Raw genomic sequence first — 14,537 nt, forward strand, 5'->3', positions numbered from 1 at the left:
CACTTGTGTCTGCTCCACATGAGGGGAGATCGACACTTAAACTGACAGATATTTTGGTGTATGGATGGGTAGGCAGAAAACATGCTTTTGTGAATTTAATTGGAGTTTCTCCACTGGTGGATTTATTGTGGGAAGAACAACTCTCAAAGTTGTCTCAAATAAAGTGGTAAAACATGAAAAAGTGTGTTCCTGAAATCAACATGTTTTCATAATATTTTCTTTTGATATTCTTTATTTTCTAGCACCAGAAGTAGTTGATCTTTTATAGAGAGTCCAAAGGCATATGAATAGCAATGTTGTATCCCTTAGGTCTATGAATGTAATTTTTAAAAAGATTGATTTTGTCATACAAAAAGGAATGGCGATGCAACTTGTTGCTCGATTACCTTTTATTTGTGTATAAACTTTATTAACACATTTTAATATTTTTCTATTTCAATAGATTTATATATTATAGTGGTAACTCTTCACATGTTTGAAGACCAAAAATTGATTGTTTATACATTTTCAATTGTTATTCTTATTATAATTTTTTTAGCAACTTATCTATTTTGAAATCAGTTTATCATCTAATATTTGCTTAAATGTACAAACAATGACACTTTCAGAAATAAAAATTAGGTGTTAAGCCTTCATTATTGGGGTGGTAAAATGGACCCAGTTTATCTGGTATGCCTTTTATGTCCGTAAGTTTTGGTGGATCAAGTTAGAGTTTTAAGTCTGCTCTATTTTTTTGGTGGGTTTTGGCGTACACAACATTAAATGGGGCGAGTGTGAGTTTTTTCTACTATTAAGTTTTAAGGGTGCAAGGTCCTCATGGCCACCTCGCCCCGTTTTTGAGCGAGTCTAGCCAAGGTTTTTGGCTCGTTCCTTCTACCATGCCCGCCCTGCTCCTTTTTTTATGAGCGTTTCCAGGGCAAGTATGATCATTTTCCTCTACTTCATTAATAGAAATAAAATGGTCAATGTTTATTATATGTTGACATTAAAGTAAAGAGAATTTTGTGTTTATCAATATCATTGATAAGTTTTATTTTTATCATTTTTAACAGTTTAATTCGATCGCTTTATCTAAGACTTTTGTTATGTTTTGTTTCATTTTACTTTCTTTTCCTTGTTATCTATATGTTCCAGGAATTCTATGAGAGTTAGAAGCTTAAAGTCGTGCACTATTGGAAATGAGCCAAACCAGAAAGATACAAGAAGATACCTGAAAGCTTAAACAAGAAAGAAGTGAATTTGGCACTAAACATGGGGCACTACGTTCAGGCTGAAATGGACATTACGTTTGTAATGACATTGAAAGTGATTTCAGTCTTTCCTGATAGTAAGTATTGGATGAAAGCCCTAAACACATACCATATTCGTATTTCCTTATTTTTTTACGAGTTAAAGGACGATATTTGCTTAGGGATATAGGTTAATGGAGATGATAAACTTCGTTAGGGTTCTGAATATGTTATTTGAGGCAAGTGAAACTGAAGAAAGTTAAGTTATTTTACTTAACCTTAGTTGGAATTCAACACCGAGGTAAAGTGTCAAACATTTCCCGCGGTGAAACTTGCTTATTTTTTATTTAAAAAATTAAAATATGAAGGAAGACGACACTGTAAAATGAAATAAACCATTAAAAAGAAATAAAAATATAAATTGAAGTTTCTAAGATTTGAGTCGTGTCACTAGGTTAGTTTTCCACTATGTTGTATTATACAACCAAGGAAATAGATTGTATTATTGTAACAAAAATTAAAACATGGCACATCAGGAATTAGACACCGATTATTTATTGGTTGAGGTGAAAGCTTTGTCATAAAATATATTATTTATAATAGTGATATTCCGTATTGTCACTTGATGATATTGATTCACTTATCATCTCTTTACACATTCTCGCCAAACCTCTAAAATGTTTATGTGTTTATTTGCTCAAAATTCATAATATGCAATATTATACCATAAGTTTGAATAAATTCTAATCAGATAAACATATGCAATGATACACACACTTTTTGAGGTCTTTTAGATTGTAATGGGGTTGGAACTCGGGAAGAATATATTGTGATATATTTCTTTCAACTGAGTTCTTTTCAGCTTCGTTGAATTTTCCAACTTTTTGACTTCATCATTATTTTCTCTTTTTTAGTTGATTTTTTTTTTCAAATTTTATTAAAGTAAACTTATAGCAGTAAATTCATGACCATCAAGCTATGGATACGCTTAACGTCAATAAATTAGAGTCGCCACCGTGCTTTTATTGTTTCCAAAGGAAAAGGGAAAAGTACGAACAAAATCCAAAGATAAGAAGTTTTTAAATCAAAACTAATAAAATGCCAGAGATTACAAGTAAGAGGGTTGGTTACACAGAGGGAAGGTGTTAGCACCCAAAGTGTCTTAGGTACTCCTAGGGAGCCCTTTTTATGTGTGCATATGTTTTTGGTATAAATGATATTTGATAAAAAATAGAGTGTGGGGATGAGAAAAGAATTCATTGATTATATTTTTGTGTTTGACAAGATCTTTGGTCTCATTCCTACGTACCAACATAAAAATTTGGGATCAAAACCTCGTAGTTCGTGGTAAAATTTTCAAATGAGTTGGTGAATTGATTTTAACAAAAGTTTAACAAGAAAAGGCACAAAGGGCCAAAAAATTTGAATAGGACTATTAGTTTTTTTGGTCTTTTGAAATTTAAGTCAATATGATTAAATTTATTTACAAGTTTGATTTAAGAAAAAAATAAAAGTTAAGGGTTGAAGAGATCTGACCAATGGGATGCAATCCAACAGACAAGAATGTCATATAGAAACTCATTTTCCTTTGGACTTTAATTAAACAATAATCAATAAGCAATGAGCAATATCCAGACATTATGAAGATCAATGCATCAAATAAAGATGGCCATATCCAAGCAAGCACTTCAGTAGCTAACAGTCTTCATTGTCTTCCCATGTATCAGATGGAATATTCCTTGATCAACTTAGAACAAAACATCAGACACAAGATCAAAATAACAATTAAGCACAAAGACAAAGTAGCAGATGAACCCAAGAGATTCTCAAGTCTTGCATCATATGAAAGCACAGTTTAAAGTAGTTCAGTCTCAAGATGTCGACATTGGCCAAGTCCATTTAGCACATGGAATGTTGCCTAATCCTAAGTCCAAAAGTTCAAATCAAGTTCAACAGTCCACCAAATGTTTGTTAGGGTTTTTGTTGATATTAGGTATGTTAAGGTCCTAGGACCATAAACAAAATCAAAACACACAAAGAATATATATACAATCACAAGATATGGCTCAAATGAGCAAAGTGAAAAGGACATAAATATAAACAAGTTATATGAAATGTAAATGGCAATGAATGATAAATGACTGAAATTTAAATTGCATATTAGAAAATAACTTGAAAGTAAAGCGATTTTAACAAGAGTTAGTTAAGTGTAAGTCAAAAGTTAGTGGTGATTTTTCATTGATTAAGTCATTCTTTGGAGAAAACTCAACCATTCATTCACAAGTATGAATCTTTAAACCAAGACATCTTCCATGAGAAGGGCTCCAACTTGGATAACTCAACAAGTATGCCACTACCTCTCATGAAAGGAAAAAGGTCAAGTCTCCACACAATGCCATGAAGAATGGGAGACTTACAATCTCACTTACTAGAATACTATGCCATGAGGGTCAAATTTATCTCTATGTTAAGCAATCATAATTAGACTTATATAGAAGTCACAACTATCTGAGCCCGGGCAATAAAAATATAGGTGTTAATGCATGTTAGAGATTTGGTGTGAAGAACGAAACTTATAAAACATACCACACACTAAAAGAAAAAATCAAAAGGGAGGGACCTATCTCAGTCATACTTGTATTGATTCATCTGACGCAAGGTCATTGATGAATCAATTAGCCTTTGGACATTAGGGATTTCATTGGTCAAATGAGGGAATGAGAAAGAATAGGGATGAAGATGAAGAGGGAGGGGAAGATATAAACACAAATTGATCATGAGAGGAATTTCATCAAATCAAAACCATCCATTCATTTTGGGAGATGAAATGTACATTTCATCAATCCCCCAAATCCAATGGTTTTAATCCAACAAAAGTCAAACCAACCATGACCAAGCCCTAAACAGAAAGTCAAACATCACAAGACCATAAACATGACTCAACAATATTTTTAAACATTTAATCAATTAAAAATCAATTTAAAAATGAATTAAAATGCCTTTTAAAGTGGTCAAAACCTAAAATCCCTTTAAAATACCAAATAAATAGCCAAGGGATTTATTCTAGGTCAAAGGACCTTAAACAAAAAATTTCACTATTTTTAAGAAGTCAAAAGTATTTTTAAACAATTAAAAATATACAAAAAAACATTTAATTCATGAAAAATACCAAAGTTAATCCAAAAAATAATTTTAATTCAAAATATCGAATAAAGAAATATTTAAATATTTTTAGTGAAAGTCACATATTTTTTGGATTAAAAATAAAATTAATATGAATTAAACAAAATAAAGGGATTAAATGAAAAATCAGAAAATAAAATGAAATGAAAAAAAAGGCCATCAGATCTCCCTCATTAATTGAGGTGGCAGATCTGATGGCCAAACGTGTGCTTCCATCAAACACCTCAGTCAACGCGTGTACACGCGTGGTATTCAAAATCAAGGGCCAGGATTAGAACTTGGGTTCATGATCAGATGGTATGGGCAATGCCAACACACCACCGGAGTCCTAGCTACGGTTATCTTCTCTGGTGGACCTCACCGGACTGGTCCACCATAAACCACCACCAAAATAAAAAGTAAGGACATGATTTTAAAGGAAAAATGCTCATGAGCACGAATCTGACCTCCATTTCTTCCAATTCCAAGTATATTGAAAGATACATGGATTTGAAATTTGAGGTTCGTGATCTGAGTTACTTCGATTTGACCTCAAAGAAACTCTATATTGTTGCCTACATTGGTAGGACTTCAGCCAACCAAAAATCAAAGAGAATGGTGAAGAATTGAGAGAGAATCTAAGAGAGAAAGTTTGACAAATTTCACCTTCTGTTTGCAGTGATGAAGCTTGATCTGGATCTCAATTAGCCAGGGCTTGCTTCCACTTGATTGCAGGAGGTGAATTGAGAGCTCAAATGACTTGGATTCTTGAAGTTTCAACTTCAAAACAGAAGTGAAATTGAAACTCGATTTTCAATTGAAGACCTTCAAGATTATCCTCTAATGGTGGTAGGAAGGTTGCAGGAGAAAAGCTTGGGTAAGGTGTCCCCAATTCTGAGCAGAAAGTGTTGTATTTATAGGTTTGGCATTTGATTTCCACACACTTCCATCATTTGTCCAAAAATAGCAATTCTCATGTGCATGCTTGCATGGGCGTGTGATAGACCCATGAAATGATGTAATAAGACCCAAAAATGATCACGAGTGATGCTGGAAGTGTAACATGAAGCCATGCATTTGAAATTGAGAAGTGACCATGAGATTCATCCAAATGGAACCATGAAGATTAATCATAGCAAGTCATTCAAACCTTGTCCAAATGAAGTGATTTTGGACTTTTTAGAAATGTGAGATCAAGGGGAACAACTTTCATGTTGAACATGTTTCCATTTGATGCTTGGATCATGATGAATTTTAAGGTGGAAGTTTGGGAAATCAAACATAATTAAAACTTTTCTAAGTATCAAGTCAAATGTTCACTTCTTCCACCTTGAATAACTTTTGGTATGATCTTCAAATGGAAAAATTTCCTTCATCAAATTTGTAGCTATTTCAAACCTATTCAATTTGGTCATAAATTTGACCTCATTTGGATTTGGCATGAAGGATTTATGCATTTTAGAAGTTGAGAAGAAAATGCTTGTTCAATGGTAATGGCTTAAAATTACCTATAATTTTCCCTCTTGGCACATTCCATTGCAAGTTGAATTTGAAGTTTATTAAATAATAAAACTTAGAGAGTACATATTTAAATTGATCATGAAACTTGTATGGCCTTCATCTCATACAAAATAAGCAAGTTATGGTCCTTAGAAGTTGACCTCCTAACTAGGACGTAGACAAAATGACCTATAATCTTTCACCATAAAAATGACTTTCCAAGCAAAACTAGATCTTGAACTCAACATTAAAGTTGTTTTTAATGTCATAAGGATTACAGTTTATCTTGGAATCATTTTCATATGAAAAAAATTGTAGCAGATAGGGTCTAGGGAAACCCAGTTTTGACCAGTTGACTTTCTCTAGTAAACCTCTTTGAACCATCTTGCAAACTTGAAGTTCTATTGATATTTGGGACTCATGGAGGATCATATATGCATAAGGTGATGTAATATGAAGTATCCCTTGAAATATTTTATCAATTGTTGAAGAAACTTACTGAAGAAGTCACACAAGATACCTAGATGAATTAGGGCTTCCAAGGCAAACAAGCTTCAAACTCTTGATGAATTCTTGATCAAAATGATAAATGAAGATCATGGGGATCCATAAATGATGTATAGAAACAATGTGAACCATCTCTTGATTAATCTACTTGCACTGAGGGTCTCAAACCCTAATTGTGAGCTTGATGAGGCATTGGTGGATGCACACACTACCTACAAAAGAAATAAAGCTATACATAGACATATTTTTGGCATTTTGGTTAGTAAATAATGAAAAACAAAGTATGGTACAATCAAATGTGCTTGGTGGTCTATCCAAATGCAAACCCAATAAAAGACGGGTAAGGAGGATGCCAAGGTGTGATCCCAAATCCAATGTATATGATGAGATAGCATGAGAGATCTTAGGGTCAAAATTGGGGTCTTACAGCTGCCCCTATTTAAGGACATTCTAACTGAGGATGTGAAGGTTTAAATCTTCGTATCATCTCAGTAGAATCGACATAAATAACAACATCTAGAAACAAATTTTGGTCCCTAAGAGACCTCATGATGCATATGATATGAATGTTAAAATAATCATTGTGTGGAATACACTGCCACAAAGGAAAAGAATCCGGAAGAAACTGAAGGTCCACAGGAGTAAAACATATTCCGTAAGGAAAACATCACTGGGTAAACAGAGATTCTAGGGGATGAAAGGCTATGCGTAGGCCAGACTAAGACTTAAAATTGTTGGAGACACAAGCGGAATTCCCATGAAAGTAAATTAATGGAAAGACTCGGTTGGGGAACCAGGGAAATCTGCAGGGGAAACAGGTAGATCATAACAAAACTGAAATACTCGAACCAAATAGGAAAAGTCGATTCCATTAAGGAAATACACACTCAAACTCAACTGGGGAAGACTGCACTTCAATACAGGAGTACAAGAGATATATTATCTATTACCAGTTACTGGGTAGAAAGATAATACACTATGGCAGAGGGACATCCGTTACCAGTTCGGGTAAACATATCAAGGATGACTCGCTGAGAAAAAGAGGTATATTCGTTAATGATTACTGGGTAAGAATAACCTATTGGGGAGAGAAATCAAATAGGATTTACAACTACCAGCTACTGGGCAGAAGACCATTGAGAGAGTATATGTCACTTGATTAAAGTGAACATATCAAGGATAAACTCAAAGGAAGAATATTCGTCATCAGTTAGGATGAACATATCAAGGATAGACCACCTGGGAAAGAGGAAGAATATCTATTATCGGTTAGGGTAAACATATCAAGGATAGACTGCCAGGGAGAAATATGAATTATATCTACCAGTTACTAGATAGAATACCAAAACGGTAAGAGAAATTGTCACCGACCAAAGTGAACATATCAAGGATAGACTCAGCAGGGGAAAGTAGGAATTACAACTACCAGTTACTGGGTAGAACACCAAAGAGAAGAGAAAATATGTCACTGATCAAAGTGGACATATCAAGGATAGACACTTTGGGGAATAAAATAGGGATTACAACTACCCTTTTTACCAGGAAGAAAACCAAAAAGGAAGAATATCTATCACCGGTTAGGGTGAACATATTAAGGATAAACTCATTGAGGAAACGTGAAATCGAATCCACTGGGGAAAACAAAAGAAGTAGATTACTTTTTACCGGGTATTAGGCAAAAGTAATGTACTCAACCATTGAGAAGAATATTACCAATTATTGGGTAATAGACTCTTACGGGACCAAAATATCTATCTAGGTAATAACTAGAAAGAAATGATCAAATAGAGACTCAACCCAATGAGGATATAACTCAAAGGGAATGAGAAAGGTTAAACTCTTTCTACTTAAGAGGCTGACACTCTCTAATTGAAGGAGGACATACAGCAAATCAGATGGCCAGGAGCAAGCATTCCACAAATACCTTAGTCAAACGCGCTGCAGGCATGGTAATCAGATTGGACGCGTGAGATTAAAATATTTCAAACAGATTAGATGGCCTGGATAGATCCAGTGCACCACCGGAGCCCTAGCTCAGGTCATCTTCTCCGGTGAGGGCCACCGGACTGGTCCAACAAAAATATTATGAAAAATGAAAAGTGAATACACTAATTTGAAGGTAAAATGCTCAGGAACATGAATCTGGTCTCAATTTTCTCCAATTCCAAGTATATAAAAAGATACAGGGATTTGAATTTTTAAGGATCATGAACTGAGTTGCTTCGATTTAACCTCAAAGAAACTCAATCTTCTTGCTTATATTGATAGGACTTCAGACAACCAAAAATCACAAACAATGGTGAAGAATTGAGAGAGAGTCGAAGAGATGAAGTTTATGAAAATTCACCTTCAATGAAGCTTCAAACTTGCTCGATCTTGATTCCAATTATGCTTGGCCTTGCTTCAAATGCTTATTGGAAGTGATTAGGATCAAGAAAAGCTCTAGACTCTTGGAGTTTCAATCTCAAAACAGATAGAGATTTGAAACTCGATTTACAAAGAAAATCTTCAAGGTTATCCTTCAATGATGAAGGTTTGGAATTGCAGATTCAAAGCTTTGGCATGAGGTCCTTAATTCTAAGAAATGAGGGTCTTATTTATAGCCAGATAGATTCATCTCCACACACTTCCAAATTTGGCAAAAAATGAAAAATATATTTGCATGCTTGCATGGGCGTATGATAGGCCCATCAAGTGATGTAATTAAGTCCAAAAATAAATGAGAACCATGCTGAAATCATGTTACAAAGCCATGCAATCGTGTATGAAAAGTGAAAGTGGAAATCATCCAAATGGTTCTTCATATTGCACCCATGCGCAAGTCCTTCATCCCTTGGTTTTTTCAGAAAGGTGAGATCAAGGGGAAAAACTTTCATGTTGAACACTTTTTAATTTGAAATCTTGGATAATGATGAAGTTTGAGGTGGAAGTTTGGAAAATCAAAAATATTTGAATTTTTTTAAGTCCCAAGTCATATGCTCACTTCTTCCACCTTGAATAACTTTTTTATGGACTTCAAATGAGAAAAGTTCCTTCATCAAAGTTGTATCTCTTTCAAACCTATTCAATTTGGTAACAAATTTGACCTCATTTGGATTTGTCATAAAGGAGTTATGCATTTTAGAAGTTGAGGAAAATCACTTGTTCAATGGTATTGGTCCAAAATGACCTATAATGTTTCCTTTTGGCACATGCATTTGCATGTTGAATTTGAACTTCCCTTAAACATAAAAGTTGAAGTATACATCTTGAATGTGATCATGGAATTTGAATGTACTTAATCTCATGAAAAATGAGCAAGTTATGGTCTTGGGAAGTTGACCTCCAAACTAGGGTTTAGACAAAATGACCTATAATCTTTCACCATAAAAATTGACTTTCCAAGCAAAACTAGCTCTTGACTTCAACATGAAAGTTTTTTGGAATGTTATTTTAAGTAACGTTTCTCTTGGAATCATTTTCATATGACGAATATTGTAGGAGATAGGGTCTAGGAACCCCATTTTGGACCAATTGACTTTCTCTAGTCAACCACCATGAACCATCTTGCTAGCTTGACATTCTCTTGACTTTTGGGACTCATGGAGGATCATATATGTGTAGGATTATGTAATATGAAGTATCTCTTGAAATATTTGATCACATGTGGGAGAAGCTTGTTGGAGAAGTCATATAAGATACCTAGATGAACTAGGGTTTTCAAGGCAAACACATCCCAAACTCTTGATGATTTCTTGATCAAAATGATATGAAAAGATCATGGGGATCCATATATGATGCTTAGATCCAATGTGAACCATTTCTTGATTGAGCTCCTTGCATTGAGGGTCTCAAACCCTAGATATTAGCTTGATGGAGCATAGGTGAGCATACACACTACCTACAAAAGAGTTAAACTATACATTGACATATTTTTGGTATTTTGGTTAGTGAATAATGGAAAAAAAATTATGATACAATCAAAATGTGCTTGGTAATCTCTCCCAATGCAAACCCAATGGATAAAGGGTAAGGAGGATGCCAAGGTGTGATCCCAATGCAAATGCACGTGATGAGATAGCATGAGGGATCTTATGGTCAAAATCGGGGTCTTATAGCTGCCCCTATTTAAGGACATTCTAACTGAGGAGATGAAGGTTAAAATCTTCATATCGACTTAGTAGAATGGACTTAAATAACAACATATAGAAACAAATTTTGGTCCCTAAGAGACCTCATGATGCATATAATATGAATGTTTAAAATAATCTTTATGGGGAAAATGTTGCCACAAAGGAAAAGAATACGGAGAGACTGAAATTCCACACGAGCATAATGCATTCCATAAGGAAAACTCACTGGGGAGACAGAGACTCTGGGGGATAAAAAGTTGTGCGCAGGTCAGACTACGTCTAAAACTGCTGGGGAACACGAGGGTAATTCAATGGAAATAAATCAATAGAAAGACTCATCCAGGGATAAAGGGAGAATCGACAGGGGAAGTGAGTAAATTAGAACAATACTAAAATACCCGAACCAAATAGGGGAATGGCGATTTCACTGAGGAAATGTGCACTCAAACTCAACTGGGGAAGCATAAACTTCAATACAGGAGTACCAGAAGTATATTATCCATTAACAGCTAATGGGTAGGAAGGTAACATTATCTGACAGAGAGACATCACCGGGTAGGAAGTGTATTCGTTACCAGTTACTGGGTAAGAACAACCTGCTGAAGAATAAGAGGTGTATTCGTTACTAGTTACTAGGTAAGAACAACCTGCTAGTAAAATAATATCAAATAGGATTTACAACTACCGGTTACTGGGCAGAAGGTCTAAGAAAGAGAATATTTGTCATTAGTTAAAGTGAACATATCAAGGATAGACTCAAAGGGAAGAATATTCGTCACGGGTTAAGGTGAACATATCAAGGATATACTTCCAGGGAAAAGTAGGAATTATATCTATCAGTTACTGGATAGAATACCAAAAAGAGAATATCAATCACCAGTTAGGATGAACATATCAAGGATAGACTCATGGAGAAAAAAGTAGGACTTACAACTATCAATTACTGGGAAGAAGACCACAAAGAGGAGAAAACTAGTTATCGGCTAGGATGAACATATCAAGGATTAACTCTCTCGGACAAATAGGAATTACAACTACCTTTTTACTTGGTAGAAAGCCAAAGAAGAGAATATCTGTCACTGGTTAAGGTGAACATATCAATGATAGACTCAAAGGGAAGAATGTCCGTCATCGGTTAAGATGAACATATCGAGGACAAACTGCATGGGAAACCGTAAAATGAATCCGTTGGGGATAACAAAAGAAGTAGATTACTCTTACCGGGTATTGGGCAATAGTAAAGTACTCAACAATTGAGAGGAATATTACCAATTATTGGGTAATAGACTCTCAAGGGACCGAAAGCATCTTGTAAGACCCCAATTTTGGCCCTAAGAATCCTCATGCTATCTCATCATATGCATTGGGATCACACCTTGGCATCCTCCTTACCCCTCATTCATTGGGTTTGCATTGGGAGAGGTCACCAAGCACTTTAGATTGTATCATACTTTTTTTTTCATTATTCACTAACCAAAATACCAAAAAAATATGTCATTGTATAGTTTAACTCTTTTGTAGGTAGTGCACATGCTCACCTATGCTCTATCAAGTTCATATCTGGGGTTTAAGACCCTCATTGCAAGGAGCTCAATAAAGAATTGTTTTACTATGGCTCTAAGTATCATATATGAATCTCCATGATATTCACATGTTATTTTGATCAAGAAATCATCAAGAGTTTGGAATTGGTTTGCCTTGGAAACCCTAATTCATCTAGGTATCTTATGTAACTTCTTCAACAGGTTTCTTCACCAATTAATCAAATATTTCAAGCTATACTTCACATTTCATCCTATTATGCATATATGATGCTCCATCAGTCCCAAAAGACAAGAGAATGTCAAGCTATCAAGTTGGTTCATGGTGGTTGACTAGAGGAATTCAACTGATCAAAATTGGAGTTCCCTAGACTCTATCTCCTACAATGTTTGTCATATGAAAACAATTCCTAGAGAAACGTTACTCTAAATGACATTCCAAACAACTTTCATGTTGAAGTCTAGAGCTAGTTTTGCTTAGAAATTCATTTCTTATGGTGAAAGATTATATGTCATTTTGTCTAAACCCTAATTTGGAGGTCAACTTCCCAAGACAATAACTTGCTCAATTTTTTTGAGATGAAAGCTATTCAAATTGCATGATAAAATTCAAGATGTCTAATTCAACTTTGATGTTTAGAGGAATAACAAATTCAACTTTTAAATGTATGTGATATGAGGAAACATTATAGGTCATTTTGGGCCAATACCATTGAACAAGTGATTTTCCTCAACTTCTAAAATGCATAACTCCTTCATGCCAAATCCAAGTGAGGTCAAATTTGTAACTAATTTGAAGGACTTTGAAATATCTACAACTTTAATGAAGGAACCTTTCTCATTTGAAGTCCATAGAAAAAGTTACTCAAGCTGGAAGAAGTGAACATATGGCTTGGTACTTCGATTTTTTTTATATGTTTGTTTGTCCAAACTTCCACCTCAAAATTTATCATGATACATGCTTCAAATGAAAAAGTGTTCAACATGAAAGTTATTCCTATTGATCTGATCCTTCCAAAAAGTCCAAATTCATCCCATTTGGACAAATTATGGGTGCCTTGTGCATGGCTTAAAGTTGGATGACCATTTGGCATATTTGAACTTCCACTTTCCACACACGAATGCATGGCTTATTAACATGACTTCAGCATTGTTTGCACGTGATTTTGGACCTGATTCCATCATTACATGGGCTTGTCACAGGCACATGCATCCATGCAAGGAATTTTGCTATTTTTGAAATTTTGAAAGAAGTGTGCAAATATCAAAGGCTTTGGCTATAAATACAAGTGTCTATGATAAGAATTGAGGACCCTTGCGTGCCATCTTTGAATCTCCAACCATAAATGTAACACCCCAATAAAATAAGATAATTATTTAATTTAAGTTAATAATATATTTATTAATTTAATTAAATAATTGGAATATTATTATTGGAATTATTATTATTGGATTATTATTTTATTGGAATAAAAGTTGGAATTAGAAAAGGTCCCAGTTGGTAAAAGAGAGTTTTCACGTGAATACAGAAAAACGACTCTAAAGTGGAAAAGGGCAAAGAGCCAGAGAACAAGGGTTGAAGAGAGGAAGAGCTCGAAGCTAAAGGATTGCCGGATTAACTCAGGTAAGGGGGGTTTATCGTCGGTTAATGGGTATTATGGGTTAACATGTAATGGGTAGTGATAAACCATTGAATCGACTCTGATTAGAATGATGTATGCTGAAATTTGTGAAATATTGGATGAACGAAATATGGGTTATAATTGGAGAAATTCGTAAGAATTAGATGGAATAATGTTAGAAATTGTGAAATTGAATAGGGTATGATTCGTGTTAGATGATATGAATGAATTCTGTGTAAAATTGGATTGTGGGAGGTTGGATTTGGGAGATCTCGTAGCAGAGAAAACCATAGCAGATCTGGAAAATTGGTTTCTAGTCATACGCGTATGGCACTAGGCAATACGCGTATGAGATGGTCTGATACGCGTATGGCACTAGGCAATACGCGTATGGATGAGGAAGATGATGTTTTGAACGTGGTTTGGTCTCTGTTGGTACGCGTATGAGGAAGTGGTACGCGTAGCATACGCGTATGAGACAGGTGATACGCGTATGAGATTGGCTGAGAAATGGGCCATACGCGTATGGGACTAGGCAATACGCGTATGGGCAGAATTGTGATTTTTCTGAGCTGTTGTTGTGCAGTTTTTGGTCGTTTCAGCTGAGTGATGTAACTTAGCTGATGTATGATAGAGTAGGGTTCATTTCCCGTTGTTTTGAGCAGTATAGGTATTAGTAGAGTGTGCTAATACTGTGATTGATTATGTGGCCTGATATGATTATGTGATAAATATGTTGATGATGTATGATTGTATGCATAATGCTGTGGATGTATCTATTATGTATGCAATTGTGAATGGACTGTTTAGGGCTTAGAGTGTGAGCATATGTCCATTGTGGATGATTGTTGATGTTTGCATGAC

Source organism: Lathyrus oleraceus, chromosome 1 (assembly GCF_024323335.1).
Source record: "Lathyrus oleraceus cultivar Zhongwan6 chromosome 1, CAAS_Psat_ZW6_1.0, whole genome shotgun sequence".
Lineage (NCBI taxonomy): Eukaryota > Viridiplantae > Streptophyta > Magnoliopsida > Fabales > Fabaceae > Lathyrus > Lathyrus oleraceus.